Here is a 14,142-nt window from a genome sequence, read left to right on the forward strand (position 1 = left end):
AGCTTAAAATATCTATTCACTCAGAAGGAATTGAATTTGAGGCAGAGACGGTGGCTCGAGTTGTTGAAAGACTACGATATGCAGATTCAATATCACCCCGGAAAAGCTAACAGTGTAGCCGACGCTTTGAGCAGGAAGTCAGATGGAAATTTGGCGTGTTTAACCGTGATATCAGCAGAGCCGACTATTGTTAATGAAGTAAAGACAAGACAGATGGAGGATAGCTTCCTCAAGAAAATTGCCGAGGAGATTGACACGAAGCCGAGACCAGGGTATACCATCGAAAACCAAGTACTCAAGTTTGAAGGAAGGTTATGTGTGGCCGACATCCCAGAGCTGAAGAAAAAGATTTTGCAGGAAGCTCATGGTTCCAAGTTTGCTGTCCACCCAGGGAACACCAAGATGTATCAAGATATGAAACAGACCTTCTGGTGGCCAAATATGAAGAGAGAAATAGCCGAATTCGTGTCCCAGTGTTTACATTGTCAGCAAGTGAAAGCAGAACATCAAAGACCAGCAGGACTTCTTCAACCTTTGCCGATTCCTGAGTGGAAATGGGAGCACATCTCCATGGATTTTGTGATTGGGTTGCCGAGAACACCAAAGAGTATGGATTCAATTTGGGTTGTTGTGGATAGGTTAACTAAGTCAGCCCACTTTCTACCCGTTAAGACTACCTTCAACGCCAATCAACTTGCCTTGCTATATGTGAACGAGATTATCAGACTTCATGGAGTGCCGATATCAATTGTTTCAGACCGAGATCCTAAGTTTGTTTCTAGATTTTGGCAGAGTCTTCAGAGAGCTTTCGGAGCCGAGCTGAGATTTAGTACAGCCTTTCATCCCCAGACAGATGGGCAGACAGAGAGGACAATTCAGACACTCGAAGATATGCTGAGACTTTGTGTATTGGATTTCCAAGAAAGTTGGGGAACACATTTGCCCTTAGTGGAATTCGCTTACAATAACAGTTACCAAGCTAGCATTGGCATGGCGCCGTATGAAGCCTTGTACGGAAGGAAATGTAAGTCGCCGATATGTTGGACCGAAGTCGGAGACAGAGCTCTGCTTGGTCCCGAATTGATTCAAGTGACAACAGAAAAGATTAAGCTTATCCAACAGAGGATTAAAACTGCCCAGAGCCGACAAAAGAGCTACGCCGACCAGAGAAGGAATGAGATAGAGTTTGAAGTTGGGAATCACGTATTCCTGAAAGTCTCACCAATGAAAGGAGTTTCCAGATTTGGGAAGAAGGGTAAATTAGCACCTCGGTATATTGGACCATTTGAAATTCTTGAGAGAATTAACCCCGTTGCCTACAGACTTGCTTTGCCGCCAGATTTGAGCCAAGTCCACAATGTGTTTCATGTTTCGATGTTGAGAAAGTACATCCGAGATCCACTGCATGTAATTGATCATTCCGAAATCGCAGTTAATGAGAATCTGGGCTACGAAGAAAGGCCAATGAGAATTATTGACCGACAAGTGAGGCAATTGAGGAACAGATCGATACCGATGGTAAAGGTCGAATGGAAGGAGCATTATGGCACGGAAGCCACGTGGGAAAAGGAAGAGGACATGAGAGCCCGTTATCCGGAGTTGTTCTGGGAACAAGGTAATCTAAGTTTGGGGACCAAACTTCTTTAAGGGGGGTAGGATGTAACAACCCTCACCTTACTCTTGCCATATTTGCGTACATTCTTGCATGGTCTTGCCGCTTATGTTAATTTAAAGGTTTTATCTTGGCTTGATTTGCTTAAGTTGCTTGCATGATTTTGTTCCTTGCTTAGTATGTGTGTGTAGCCGAGATCATCTTGAGCTTAGTCCGCCTTTGACCCTTTGTACTTAGAACTATCTTGAGGTCTTGTTTAACCCCATCTTCACCTCGGGCATTCTTTGCCGAGATGTTTCGTACTTGAACCTTGTCCGCAGGCAGGTATGGCCTAGGCCGAGATGTGGCGCACCCCGGCCAAGGTGTGGCACAGCTTAGTCAAGTGTCGTCCTCCCTAGCCGATGTTTTTCTATCCCGTTGCTGGATCCTTGTTTTGAGCCGATGTCATCTTGTTGCCGATGTGTCTTACCCGAGCTTGCTGCATAAGCTTTGTCAGAGACTTGTCTTGTCTATCAATCACCTTTTTGGAGCTGAACCAACCCGGTAATGCCACGTGTCCGAGCTGTTTGTTAAGGCAGCCGACAGACCTTGAAACAAATCATTTCTTGTCTCAAATCTTTGTTTTAGAGAGAGAAGCTCTAGAAAGGAGGAAGAAGAGTTCTTGAGTGAGAGTTGTCTTCCAAGCTTGATCTTTGTGGCTTGAACCGTTAGATCCGAGTTTTGAGGTTAGAATCTTGATCTCCTTCGATTGCTCTTGCTGAATATCTAGCTGCATTGCATGATCGGTTTTGTTTTGCATGTCATGCATCGTTTTGAAGTTGGTTTTAGAAAGAGAAAATGGTTTTTCGTGTGTTCTTGAACAAAGTCCCATTTTGATCGAAGAATTTGGAACGAAAATCATGTTTTGTGTTTGTTCTTGCATGACCTTCTTGAATGGGTACTTAAGTCCATATATTTTGAACTCTTGGCATGAAACTCTGATTTTTGTAACAAGTTGTGAACTTGCATCCATCTTTCAATGATCATGTTCTTCATATTCTCCAAAGGAAACCCAGATTTTTCCTGGCTTTGTTTAACGGGACCTCGGCTTAGTCCTGGTCAGTACCCGGTGTGTTTTATGAGCGGGAGCAGTGATTTAACTCCCAGCTTGTTTTGCTTTGTCTTTGACTTGGATCTGGCAAGAATGCCGAGATCATTTGCATGTATATATAGAGCTTGCTTTGAGAATGTGACTTGCCATGTGATTGTAGGTCCTTGATATTTGCTTGAGCCTACACCTGAAGAACTAGGTGAGTGGTATTATTGATAAAGCTATGTTATACTCGTTTTGATAAATCTTGCTTGCTTGTTTTGACAAAAGTATTTGATAGCATGAATAAATAGCTCTTGTTTGATGAGTCAAGTATACTCCTTGTTTTGATGCCATCTTTGGAAAGGATACGGTCCTTGTTAAATCGGGCTACGGGCCTAAGTAACACAAGTCCCTTGTGCTGGAGGACTCTAAACTTTCGCAGTACCTAGTATAAAAGGATACGGTCCTTGTTAAATCGGGCTACGGGCCTAAGTAACACAAGTCCCTTGTACTGGAGGACTCTAAACTTTCGCGGTACCAAGTGCACAAGTCCCTTGTATTGGAGGACTCTAAACTTTCGCAATACTTTTGACCAAACGATTACGGATCGTACAGCTTTTGATATTTGATGATGAATACGGTTCATCCCTTGTCTCGCCGATGTTACGATATTTGATGATGAATACGGTTCATCCCTTGTCTCGCCGATGTTACGATATTTGACGATGAATACGGTTCATCACTTGCCTTGCTGAAGTTTTGGTGTGTTTCGTTTTGAAGGACCCCGGCTTTATTCATGTAAAACCTTTATTTTTAGTACCATTCACTGAGTTTTGTACTCACCCCTCTATATATATGTAGGTGATGAGCAGGACGGCGGCGACGCCTAGTTCGTTGGAATGCTTGTTTTGGATTCGTGTATTTGTCGGCCTTACTTTGTATTTACGTCGGCAATGCCCTGTTTTGCATGTCGGCGAATTCTTGAAAATCATGCTTCTTGGCTTGTATTAGCTGTATTTTGTACATGTCGGCTCGAGAAGCCTTTTGATCAAGATGTAACATGTATTTTTGTACCTTGTTGTATTTAAATTGTGAAGTTAATTGGAGATGTTCGGCACTGCTTTAATCTACGCACAGCTCTTATGGACCGCTTGTAATTGATTTATCGCTTCCGCATTTGTGAGCCCCCTATATTCGTACTCTGATTGTGTTAAGTTTTGAAAAGTTGGCCTTCGGTAATTACGGATTACTGGCCATCACGGCACCAAACTACTAGGGGCGGTTTGGGGTCGCGACAAGCTGTTTGAAATTTTCCCCAGTACAGACGCTCAGAAGGTATCTCTGGCAGCGTTCACGTTAGACGACGACGCCCGCAGGTGGTGGATGATGGTTCGAGAAAGTAATCCGGGTTTGACTTGGGCCAAATTTCTGGAATTGTTCTACAACAAACATTTTCCCCTTAGCGTCCGTGACCGAAAGACCACGGAGTTCCAGAATCTGACACAGGGGAACAAGACAGTGGCAGAGTATGACCGTGCCTTTACTGAATTGGCGAGGTATGCACCTCACATGGTTGATGACGACTACCGAAGGGTGAGAAAGTTTGAAAGTGGGTTGCGTGGACCGATACAAGACCGGGTCAACATGCTCAATATGCCGACATACGCCGGAGTGCTAGACAAGGCTATCTTAGCTGAAGCTAACTTGAACCGATACCAGAGTTCAGGCGAGGGTCAGAGGAAGAGACAGAATTATGACAATCGCCGAGTTCCGTTCAATGCCAAGAAGAAGGTGAATGTGGACAGTTCCAGCAACTCAAATCAGGATGGTAATGCTAAGCCGTTGTGCACGAGTTGTGGGAAGCTACATTTTGGGGTCTGCCGTTGGGCGACAGGGGCTTGCTATGAGTGTGGCGAGATAGGCCATCGCGTGAAAGACTGCCCGAAAGCAAGGACCGATGATGGGAAGAGGAATGGAAGCACCTCGGGCTCTGCACAGAAGAATAACATCGGGGGAATACAGGCGAGGCAGGGCAGAGTTTTCGCATTAGTGCCAGGAGACGCCCAGAATGCTGAGGCAGTGGTGTCAGGTACCCTTTCAATTTGTTCTCAAGATGCATACGTATTGATTGATTCGGGTTCTACGCATTCATTTGTATCTACCTTATTCGCCGAGAAGTTGAATAGAGAATTAGAACCCCTTGATTTCGTATTATCTGTGTCTACTCCATCTAGGAGAAATATGATTGTTGCATCCATTTATAGGGCGTGTGTTGTTATGATTGAGGGTGTAGAGTTGTTAATCGATTTGATGCCTTTGAGCATGACCCATTTCGATGTCATATTGGGAATGGATTGGTTAGTAGCGAACCAAGCATCCATTAATTGTGTTACTAAGAGCGTCACATTGAAGACCCCAAATCTAGCCGAGGTCATTTTCCAGGGTAAAGGAGTAGTACCCCCACCTTACTTAATTTCATCTATGAAAGCCTACAAGTTGGTCCAGAAGGGATGTCAAGGTTATTTGTGCAGTATACTAAGTGATTTGAATGGAAGTGTGGAGTTAGCCGACATACCTGTTGTTGAAGAATTCCCCGACGTCTTTCCAAATGAGCTGCCTGGCCACCTAACCGATAGGGAAATAGAGTTTACTGTGGACATCATGTCGGGAACACAACCTATCTCCAAACCACCCTACAGAATGGCCCCAGCCGAACTTAGAGAACTGAAATCGCAATTACAAGAATTGTTGGACAAAGGATTTGTTAGGCCGAGCACTTCACCGTGGGGAGCACCCGTTCTATTTGTTAAGAAAAAGGATGGCACACTTCGCCTTTGCATTGACTACAGAGAACTTAATAAGGTGACCATTAAGAACAAGTACCCATTGCCTAGAATCGATGATTTGCTTGATCAACTACGAGGAGCACGAGTCTTTTCCAAGATTGACCTTAGGTCAGGGTACCACCAGTTGAAGGTTAAAGCCGAGGACATCGAGAAAACTGCTTTTCGGACAAGATATGGCCACTACGAATTTTTGGTAATGCCCTTCGGAGTAACCAACGCCCCAGCAGCATTCATGGACTTGATGAACAGAGTCTTTAAGCCGTACCTAGATGAGTTTGTCATTATTTTTATCGACGACATATTGATCTATTCCGGGAGTACGAGCGAGCACGAGAATCATCTGAGACTTGCCCTGCAGACCTTGAGAGATAAGAAGTTGTACGCCAAGTTGAGTAAATGCGAGTTTTGGCTTTCCAGCATTTCATTTCTAGGGCATGTGATTAATGAAGATGGCATATCAGTTGACCCCAGTAAGATTGAAGCCGTGGTGAATTGGCCGACGCCGACCAACGTGTCCGAGGTTCGTAGTTTTCTGGGTTTGGCAGGTTATTACAGGAAGTTTGTGAAGGATTTCTCGAGAATTGCAGTGCCATTGACACAACTAACCAAGAAGGGAGCAGCTTATGAATGGACTAATGATAGAGAATCAGCCTTTCAGGAGTTGAAGACGAAGTTAGTTACAGCACCAGTTCTTGTACTACCATCAGCTAATGAGGAATTTCAGATTTACAGTGATGCTTCACATAAGGGTTTGGGTTGCGTGTTAATGCAAGGAGGTAAAGTCATAGCGTACGCATCTCGTCAATTGAAGCCCAACGAAAAGAACTATCCTACCCATGATTTGGAGCTGGCTGCCGTAGTCTTTGCTTTGAAGATATGGCGTCATCACTTGTATGGAACATCTTGTCAAGTTTTCACCGACCACAAAAGTCTGAAGTATTTGTTCACTCAGAAAGAGCTAAATATGAGGCAGAGAAGATGGCTCGAGCTATTGAAGGACTATGACATGCAGATTCAGTACCACCCAGGTAAGGCAAATTCCGTAGCCGACGCATTAAGCAGGAAGCTAGTTGGAAGTTTGGCGTGTCTGGCAACGATCTCAGCGGAACCGACCATCGTTGAAGAAGTGAAGACCAGGCAGATGGAAGATAAGTTCCTCAAAAGGGTAATTGATGAATTCGTCTCCAAGCCGAGGCCAGGATATACAGTGGAAAATCAAGTGCTTAAGTTTGAAGGAAGATTGTGCATAGCCGACCTGCCAGAGTTGAAAAGGAAGATTTTGCAAGAGGCCCATAGCTCCAAGTTTGCCATTCATCCAGGGAGCACCAAGATGTATCAGGACGTAAAACGGACCTTTTGGTGGCCAAACATGAAAAGAGAGATAGCCGAGTTTGTATACCGGTGTCTGTGTTGTCAGCAAGTGAAGGCAGAACACCAGAGACCGGCAGGACTTCTTCAGCCTTTGTCAATTCCTGAGTGGAAATGGGAACACATCTCCATGGATTTCGTAATAGGTTTGCCGAGGACGCAGAAAGGTATGAACTCAATTTGGGTTATAGTTGATAGATTCACTAAGTCAGCACACTTTTTACCTGTGAAGACTACGTTCAATGCCGACCGACTTGCCGAACTATACATAAATGAAATCGTTAGGCTTCATGGCGTGCCGATGTCCATTGTTTCAGACCGAGATCCGAAGTTCGTTTCTAGATTTTGGCAAAGCCTACAAAGAGCCTTGGGAACGGAGTTGAGATTTAGCACAGCCTTTCACCCCCAGACCGACGGACAAACGGAAAGAATGATCCAGACACTTGAAGACATGCTCAGACTGTGCGTGTTGGATTTCCAAGGAAGCTGGGAATCGCATCTGCCATTAGTGGAGTTCGCGTACAACAACAGTTATCAAGCCAGCATAGGCATGGCGCCGTATGAAGCTTTGTATGGAAGGAAGTGCAGATCGCCGATATGTTGGACTGAAGTAGGAGACAAAGCTCTAATTGGCCCCGAGTTGGTTCAAATGACAACTGAAAAGATTAAACTCATTCAGCAGAGGATTAAAACCGCACAGAGTCGACAGAAGAGTTATGCCGACCAGAGAAGGAGGGAGTTAGAATTCGAAATTGGGGATCATGTATTTTTGAAGGTCTCGCCGATGACAGGAGTTTCGAGATTTGGTAAGAAGGGTAAACTTGCACCCCGATACATTGGACCATTTGAAATTCTTGAGAGGGTTAACACCGTTGCTTACAGACTTGCTTTGCCACCAGATTTGAGTCAGGTCCACAGCGTGTTCCATGTTTCGATGTTGAGGAAATATATCCGAGACCCACTGCATGTGATAGATTATTCCGGGGTTGTAGTTAATGAAGATCTAGGCTACGAAGAGAAACCGATGAGAATTATTGACAGACAAGTGAGACAGTTGAGAAACAAGTCAATATCGATGGTAAAAATCGAATGGGTGAAGCATTATGGCAAGGAGGCCACGTGGGAAAAAGAAGAAGAAATGAAAATCTGTTATCCGGAGTTATTCGTAGGACAAGGTAACCTAAGTTTGGGGACCAAACTTCTTTAAGGAGGGTAGACTGTAAGAACCCGCATTTTATGTCTCGATCATGTTCATGAGCATCTGTATGATTGTGGCTTGCTAAGTTTGCATGTACATGTTTGTGACTTGTTCTGCTTAAGTGAGTGAGACCCATGCCTTGATTTGATACCCTTGTGATTCCTCTAAGTGTTATGTGCTTGCCTAAGTTATGATTAGCCGACGTTATACCAAGCCGAGATCATCCTCAGTCTAGAAGTATCTTGGAACCCCTTGTTGACCTCCGTTCTCGCCTTGCCACATTAGCCGAGATGTTACCTTGCACCCAAGTGATCTCGTCCTGGAGTGGTATGACCTAGGCCGAGGTGTGGCGCATCTAGGCCAAGATGTGGCACAGCTTAGTCAAGTGTCGTCCTTCCTAGCCGGGGTCATTGTCACCCATTGCCGGAGTGCCATTCCGTGTAGCTTGTTAAATACGCCTTGTCACTAGCCGATGTCATTGCCTCGTCAGAGAGCCCATACCGCTTTACTTGATGAACACCCTTCCACCATGCTTTGTCTGGTCTGTCAGCCACCTTTTTCAGGGAAACCCAACCAGTCGCTGCCACGTGTCTTAGCAGAGGGTTAACCCCAAAACCGGGTAAAGAAAACTATCATTGATATCTTAACCTTGCCTTTTAGAGAGAGAAGCTCTAGGAGGAAGAAGGAGTTTTAGAGTGAGAAAGTAAATCTTCAAGCTTGATTCCTAGAGATCGAACCGTTAGATCCGTATTCTAAGGTTAGATTCTTGATCTGCTCATGATGTTCTCTATGCTCATGTTATTGCATTGCATGATCGGATACGATTTGTAAACCATGCATTGTTTTGAAGTTCGATTTTAGAAAGAGAAAATGACATTCATGTGTTCTTCAAGAAAGTCTTGTTTTGATCCGAAAACTTGCATAAAGGATCATGTTTTTGTGTTTGTTTCCGCAAGAGTTCCAAGTACGGGTACCCAGGTCCATGTTTTCAAACTCGTAGCACGAAAATCCCAGATTTGCGATAACAGATTGCGATTGAACATTCATATTTTTCATGTTCTCACACTCATGTTCTTCATGTTCATCAGCAGAGGGAAACCCAGAGTTTCCCGACCTCTTTTCCTTGCATGTGGCCCTCGGGAACACACCTCGGCAAGGAGGTGTGGAACCTCGGCCTAGACCTGGTTGGTGCCCAGCATGTTTTCCGAAATCATTTGTATACATATAAAGCTTGTTTGAGAGTACATTCAATAGGCCTTGCCATGTGTTTGTAGGACTTGGACTTGTCTCGATCCCGACGTTTGAAGAGCCAAGTGAGTGGTATTATTGATAAAGCTATGTTATACTTGTTTTGTTAAATCTCGTTTCGCTTGTTTTGATGAAAAGTATTTGATCTAGCATGAATGACTGTCCCTACTTGTATATCAAATATTATCTTGTTTTGATGACATGTCTTGAAAGTCCTTAGCTGCAGGGGACTATAATGCAACTGCACTCTTGTCTTGAAAGTCCTTAGCTGCAGGGGACTATAATGCAACTGCACTCTTGTCTTGAAAGTCCTTAGCTGCAGGGGACTATAATGCAACTGCACTCTTGTCTTGAAAGTCCTTAGTTGCAGGGGACTATAATGCAACTGCACCCTTGTCTTGAAAGTCCTTAGTTGCAGGGGACTATAATGCAACTGCACTCTTGTCTTGATATGTCATCGCACTTGTAATATGTAGATGTAATAACATCCAAGGAACTTGAAAAGCCGGCAATGAACTTGATTTCCCCCTTGATTGTAAAGTATGCTATGTATTGTTTTGAAAGAATCTTGGATATCAATCATGCAAAACCTTTATTTCTAATATCATTCACTGAGTATCCAAGCTCACCCTCTCTATATATATGTAGGTGATGAGCAAGAAGGCATTGAGGCCTAGGTGTGTTGCCGACGTGTTTTGAGTGCTATGCCGACGTGTTTTGGATTTGCATTTTGTATCGTCTTGAAGATCATGCTTCTTAGCTTTGTGTCATGTGTAACTTGTATATGTCGGCTTAAGAAGCCTTTTGGTCAAGATGTATTTTGTATCTCATTTCCTTATTGTATTTAAGTTTTCAGACTTGTAAAAATGTATGTCATTCCATTGAACTTATGCACGGCTCTCATGGACTACTCAGACCTTTCTGTATATATGATTTGCTTCCGCACTTGTGAGCCCCTTATTTCATACTCTGATTGTGTGTGATTCCTTGTAAGTCGGCCTTCGGTAACCTCGGGTTACTGGCCATCACGGCACCAAACCACTAGGGGCGGTTTGGGGGCGTGACATCGGCATTCTTCAAAAACTAGGTCAAATCAAATCAAAACACAGTTTCTTATCTTTGGAAAAACAAGCTGGGCAACTACCAGGTCTAAGCCGAGGTCCCACACCTCCTTGCCGAGGTGTGGCCTCGACGGCCACATTCAAAAGCGAAGTCGAAAAAATCTGGGTTTCCCTCTTGATAAACATGAATAACATGAGCATGAAAAACATGAAGGACATGAACATGAGGGAGATAAATGCAAAGATCAAAACTTGCTATTACAAAAGCGGGGATTTCATGCTACGAATTCAAAAACATGGACCTGGGTACCCATACTCAAGGATCTTATCAAAACAAACACAAAAACATGAGCCTTAATGCAAACTTTCGGATCAAATGAGGCTTTTCTTCAAAAACACATGAAAATCGTTTTCTCTTTCTAAAACCAACTTTAAGTCGATGAATGGCGTGTAGAACAGGTTTGATCGTGCAATGCAGCTAGATGATCAATAAGAACAATAAGAATGGGTTAAGATTCTAACCTCAAAACTCGAATCTAATGGCTCAAGCTCCAACGATCAAGCTTGGAAGTTCTCTCTCTCTAGCTCAAACTTCTCCTTCTTCTTCCTGGAGCTTCTCTCTTTAAAAGACAAGATTGATACCAAAAAGATATGCTCCTCACGACAATCACTGACTTAATCCCTCTGCCGGGACACGTGGCATCGGCTGATAGGCTCTATCCAAAAAGGTGATTGACATGACAAGACAAGACCAAGACAAAGTGTACTCAACAAGCTAGGCAGCAAGAACACACCGGCAAGTAACGACATCGGCTAACAACAAGACTCCGGCAATCAAGGGGCAAGGACATCGGCTTGGAAGGACAACACTTGACTAAACTGTGCCACACCTTGGCCTAGATATGCCACACCTCGGTCTAGGTCGTACCATTCCAGGAACAAAATCACTCATGCAAGGATCAAGGATCTAGAACGCCTAGATATTAACATCTCGGCCCAGATGATGAACATCTCGGCCTAGGCGACGCGCACCTCGGCCTAGATGGTGACATCTCGGCCAATATGCCAGGGTGAAGATGGAGGTCAACCAACGGGGTTCCAAGATAGTTCTAAGTGACAAAGGTCTCGAAGGTGTCTAGGCTTAAGATGACCTCGGCAACACACCAGACAAGAACAAAGCATGCAGGCAATCATTCAAGCAAAACAAGACAAGATTTGCAAATGCACATATTAAAACAAGATCATCCATAAATGTATGCAAGTATGACTAAGTCAAAATGAGGGTTGTTACAAATTTACTCAGTAAATTACTAAGAGTTTATTGAGAATTTACTGAGAATTTGTTGAGTAATTTTCTAGGAACTTAGCAATCATTTATGAAGCAATTTACTGAGTAATTTGCTGAGTAATTTATTGAGAATTTACTATGAATTTAATGAGTAATTTACTCATAATTTATTGAGAATTTTCTTAGAATTTATTGAGTAATTCACCGATAATTAACTGAGTAATTTATAAAGAATTTATTGAAAATTTAACGGATAATTTATTGAGAATTTACAGAGTAATTTGCTGAGTAATGTTTGAAAAAATTTCTGTGAATTTACTGAGTAATTTACCAAGAATTTATACAAATTTTCTGAGAATTTACTCATAATTTACTGAATAATTTCCAAAAAAATTTCTAATGATTTTCTAAGAATTTACACAGAATTTTCTAATAATTTACTAAGAATTTGCTGAATAATTTTTTGAGAATTTTACTGAGTAATTTAATGAGAATTTACAGAGTAATTTACTAAGAATCTACTGATAATTTACTGAGTAATTTATTGAGAATTTACTGCGAATTGACTAAGAAATTTACTGATAAATTGTTAAATTCTTCACTGGGTAATTTAGTTGGAAATTACTAAATAATTTATTGAGAATTTACTACGAATTTATGGAGTAATTTGCTGAATAATTTACTAAGAAATTACTTTGAATTTACCAAGAATTTATATAGAATTTGTGAGAATTTATTGAGTAATTTACTGATTATTTCACAAAAAAAAAAATTCTTGTAATTTTTTGTGAATTTACTCAGAATTTTCTGATAAATTACTAAGAATCTGCTGAATAGCTTATATAGAATTTTACGTGTAATTTACTGAGAAATTTCCTGAGTAATTTAGTGAGAATTTACTACGTAATTGACTGAGTAATTTACAGAGAATTTATAGAGTAATTTACTGATAAATTACTGAATAATTCACTCATTAATTTACTTGTAATTTACTGAGAATTTAAGGAGTAATTTATTGAGAATTTACTCAGTAATTTATTTAGAATTTATTAAATAATTTACTAAGAATTTACAGATAATTTACTGCATTACTTTCTTGGAATTTACAGAGTAATTTTCTAATAATTTATTGAGTAATTTACTAAGTAATTGACTCAAAATTTTTTGAGAACTTATCGATAATTAACCGAGTAATTTACAGAGAATTTATTGAGACTTTACCGAGTAATTTACTTAGTAATTTACAGATAAATTTAGTGAGTAATTCACCGAATAATTTACTATGAATTTACTTTGTAATTTATATAGAATTTACTCAGTAAATTACTAAGAGTTTATTGAGAATTTACTGAGAATTTGTTGAGTAATTTTCTAGGAACTTAGCAATCATTTATGAAGCAATTTACTGAGTAATTTGCTGAGTAAATTATTGAGAATTTACTGTGAATTTAATGAGTAATTTACTCATAATTTATTGAGAATTTTCTTAGAATTTATTGAGTAATTCACCGATAATTAACTGAGTAATTTATAGAGAATTTATTGAAAATTTAACGAATAATTTATTGAGAATTTACAGAGTAATTTACCAAGAATTTATACAAAATTTTCTAAGAATTTACTCATAATTTACTGAGTAATTCCCAAAAAAATTTCTAATGATTTTCTAAGAATTTACACAGAATTTTCTAATAATTTACTAAGAATTTACTGAATAATTTTCTGAGAATTTTGCGTGTAATTTATCGAGAATTTTTTTGAGTAATTTAATGTGAATTTACTGAGTAATTTATTGAGAATTTACTGCGAATTGACTAAGAAATTTACTGATAAATTGTTAAGTTCTTCGCTGGATAATTTAGTGGGAAATTACTAAATAATTTATTGAGAATTTACTGAGTAAGTTACTAAGAATTTATTGATAATTTACTTAGACTTTATGGATTAATTTATTGAGAATTTAGTAAGTAATTTACTAAGAATTTATTGAATAATTTACTGAGAATTTATAAAGTAATTTATTGAAAATTTACAGGAAATTCACTAATTAATGTTCAAATAATTTACTGAGAATTAACAAAGTAATTCATGAATTTTTTTTGATAATTTTATGAGTAATTTACCCAGAATTTATACAGAATTTATTGAGAATTTTCTTAGGATTTATTGAAAATTTTCTGAGCAATTTATTTACAATTTATTAAATAATTTATTGAAAATTTACGGATAATTTACAAAATAATTTATAGAGAATTTATTGAAAACTTAACGAGTAATTTATTGAGAATTTACTACGAATTTATGGAGTAATTTGCTGAATAACTTACTAAGAAATTACTTTGAATTTACCAAGAATTTATATAGAATTTTCTGATAATTTATTGAGTAATTTACTCATAATTTACTAATTAATTCACAAAAAAAAATTCTTGTAATTTTTTGTGAATTT

The sequence above is a fragment of the Camellia sinensis genome, chromosome 3 (assembly GCF_055761805.1).
Source record: "Camellia sinensis isolate YWXY chromosome 3, ASM5576180v1, whole genome shotgun sequence".
Classification (NCBI taxonomy): domain Eukaryota; kingdom Viridiplantae; phylum Streptophyta; class Magnoliopsida; order Ericales; family Theaceae; genus Camellia; species Camellia sinensis.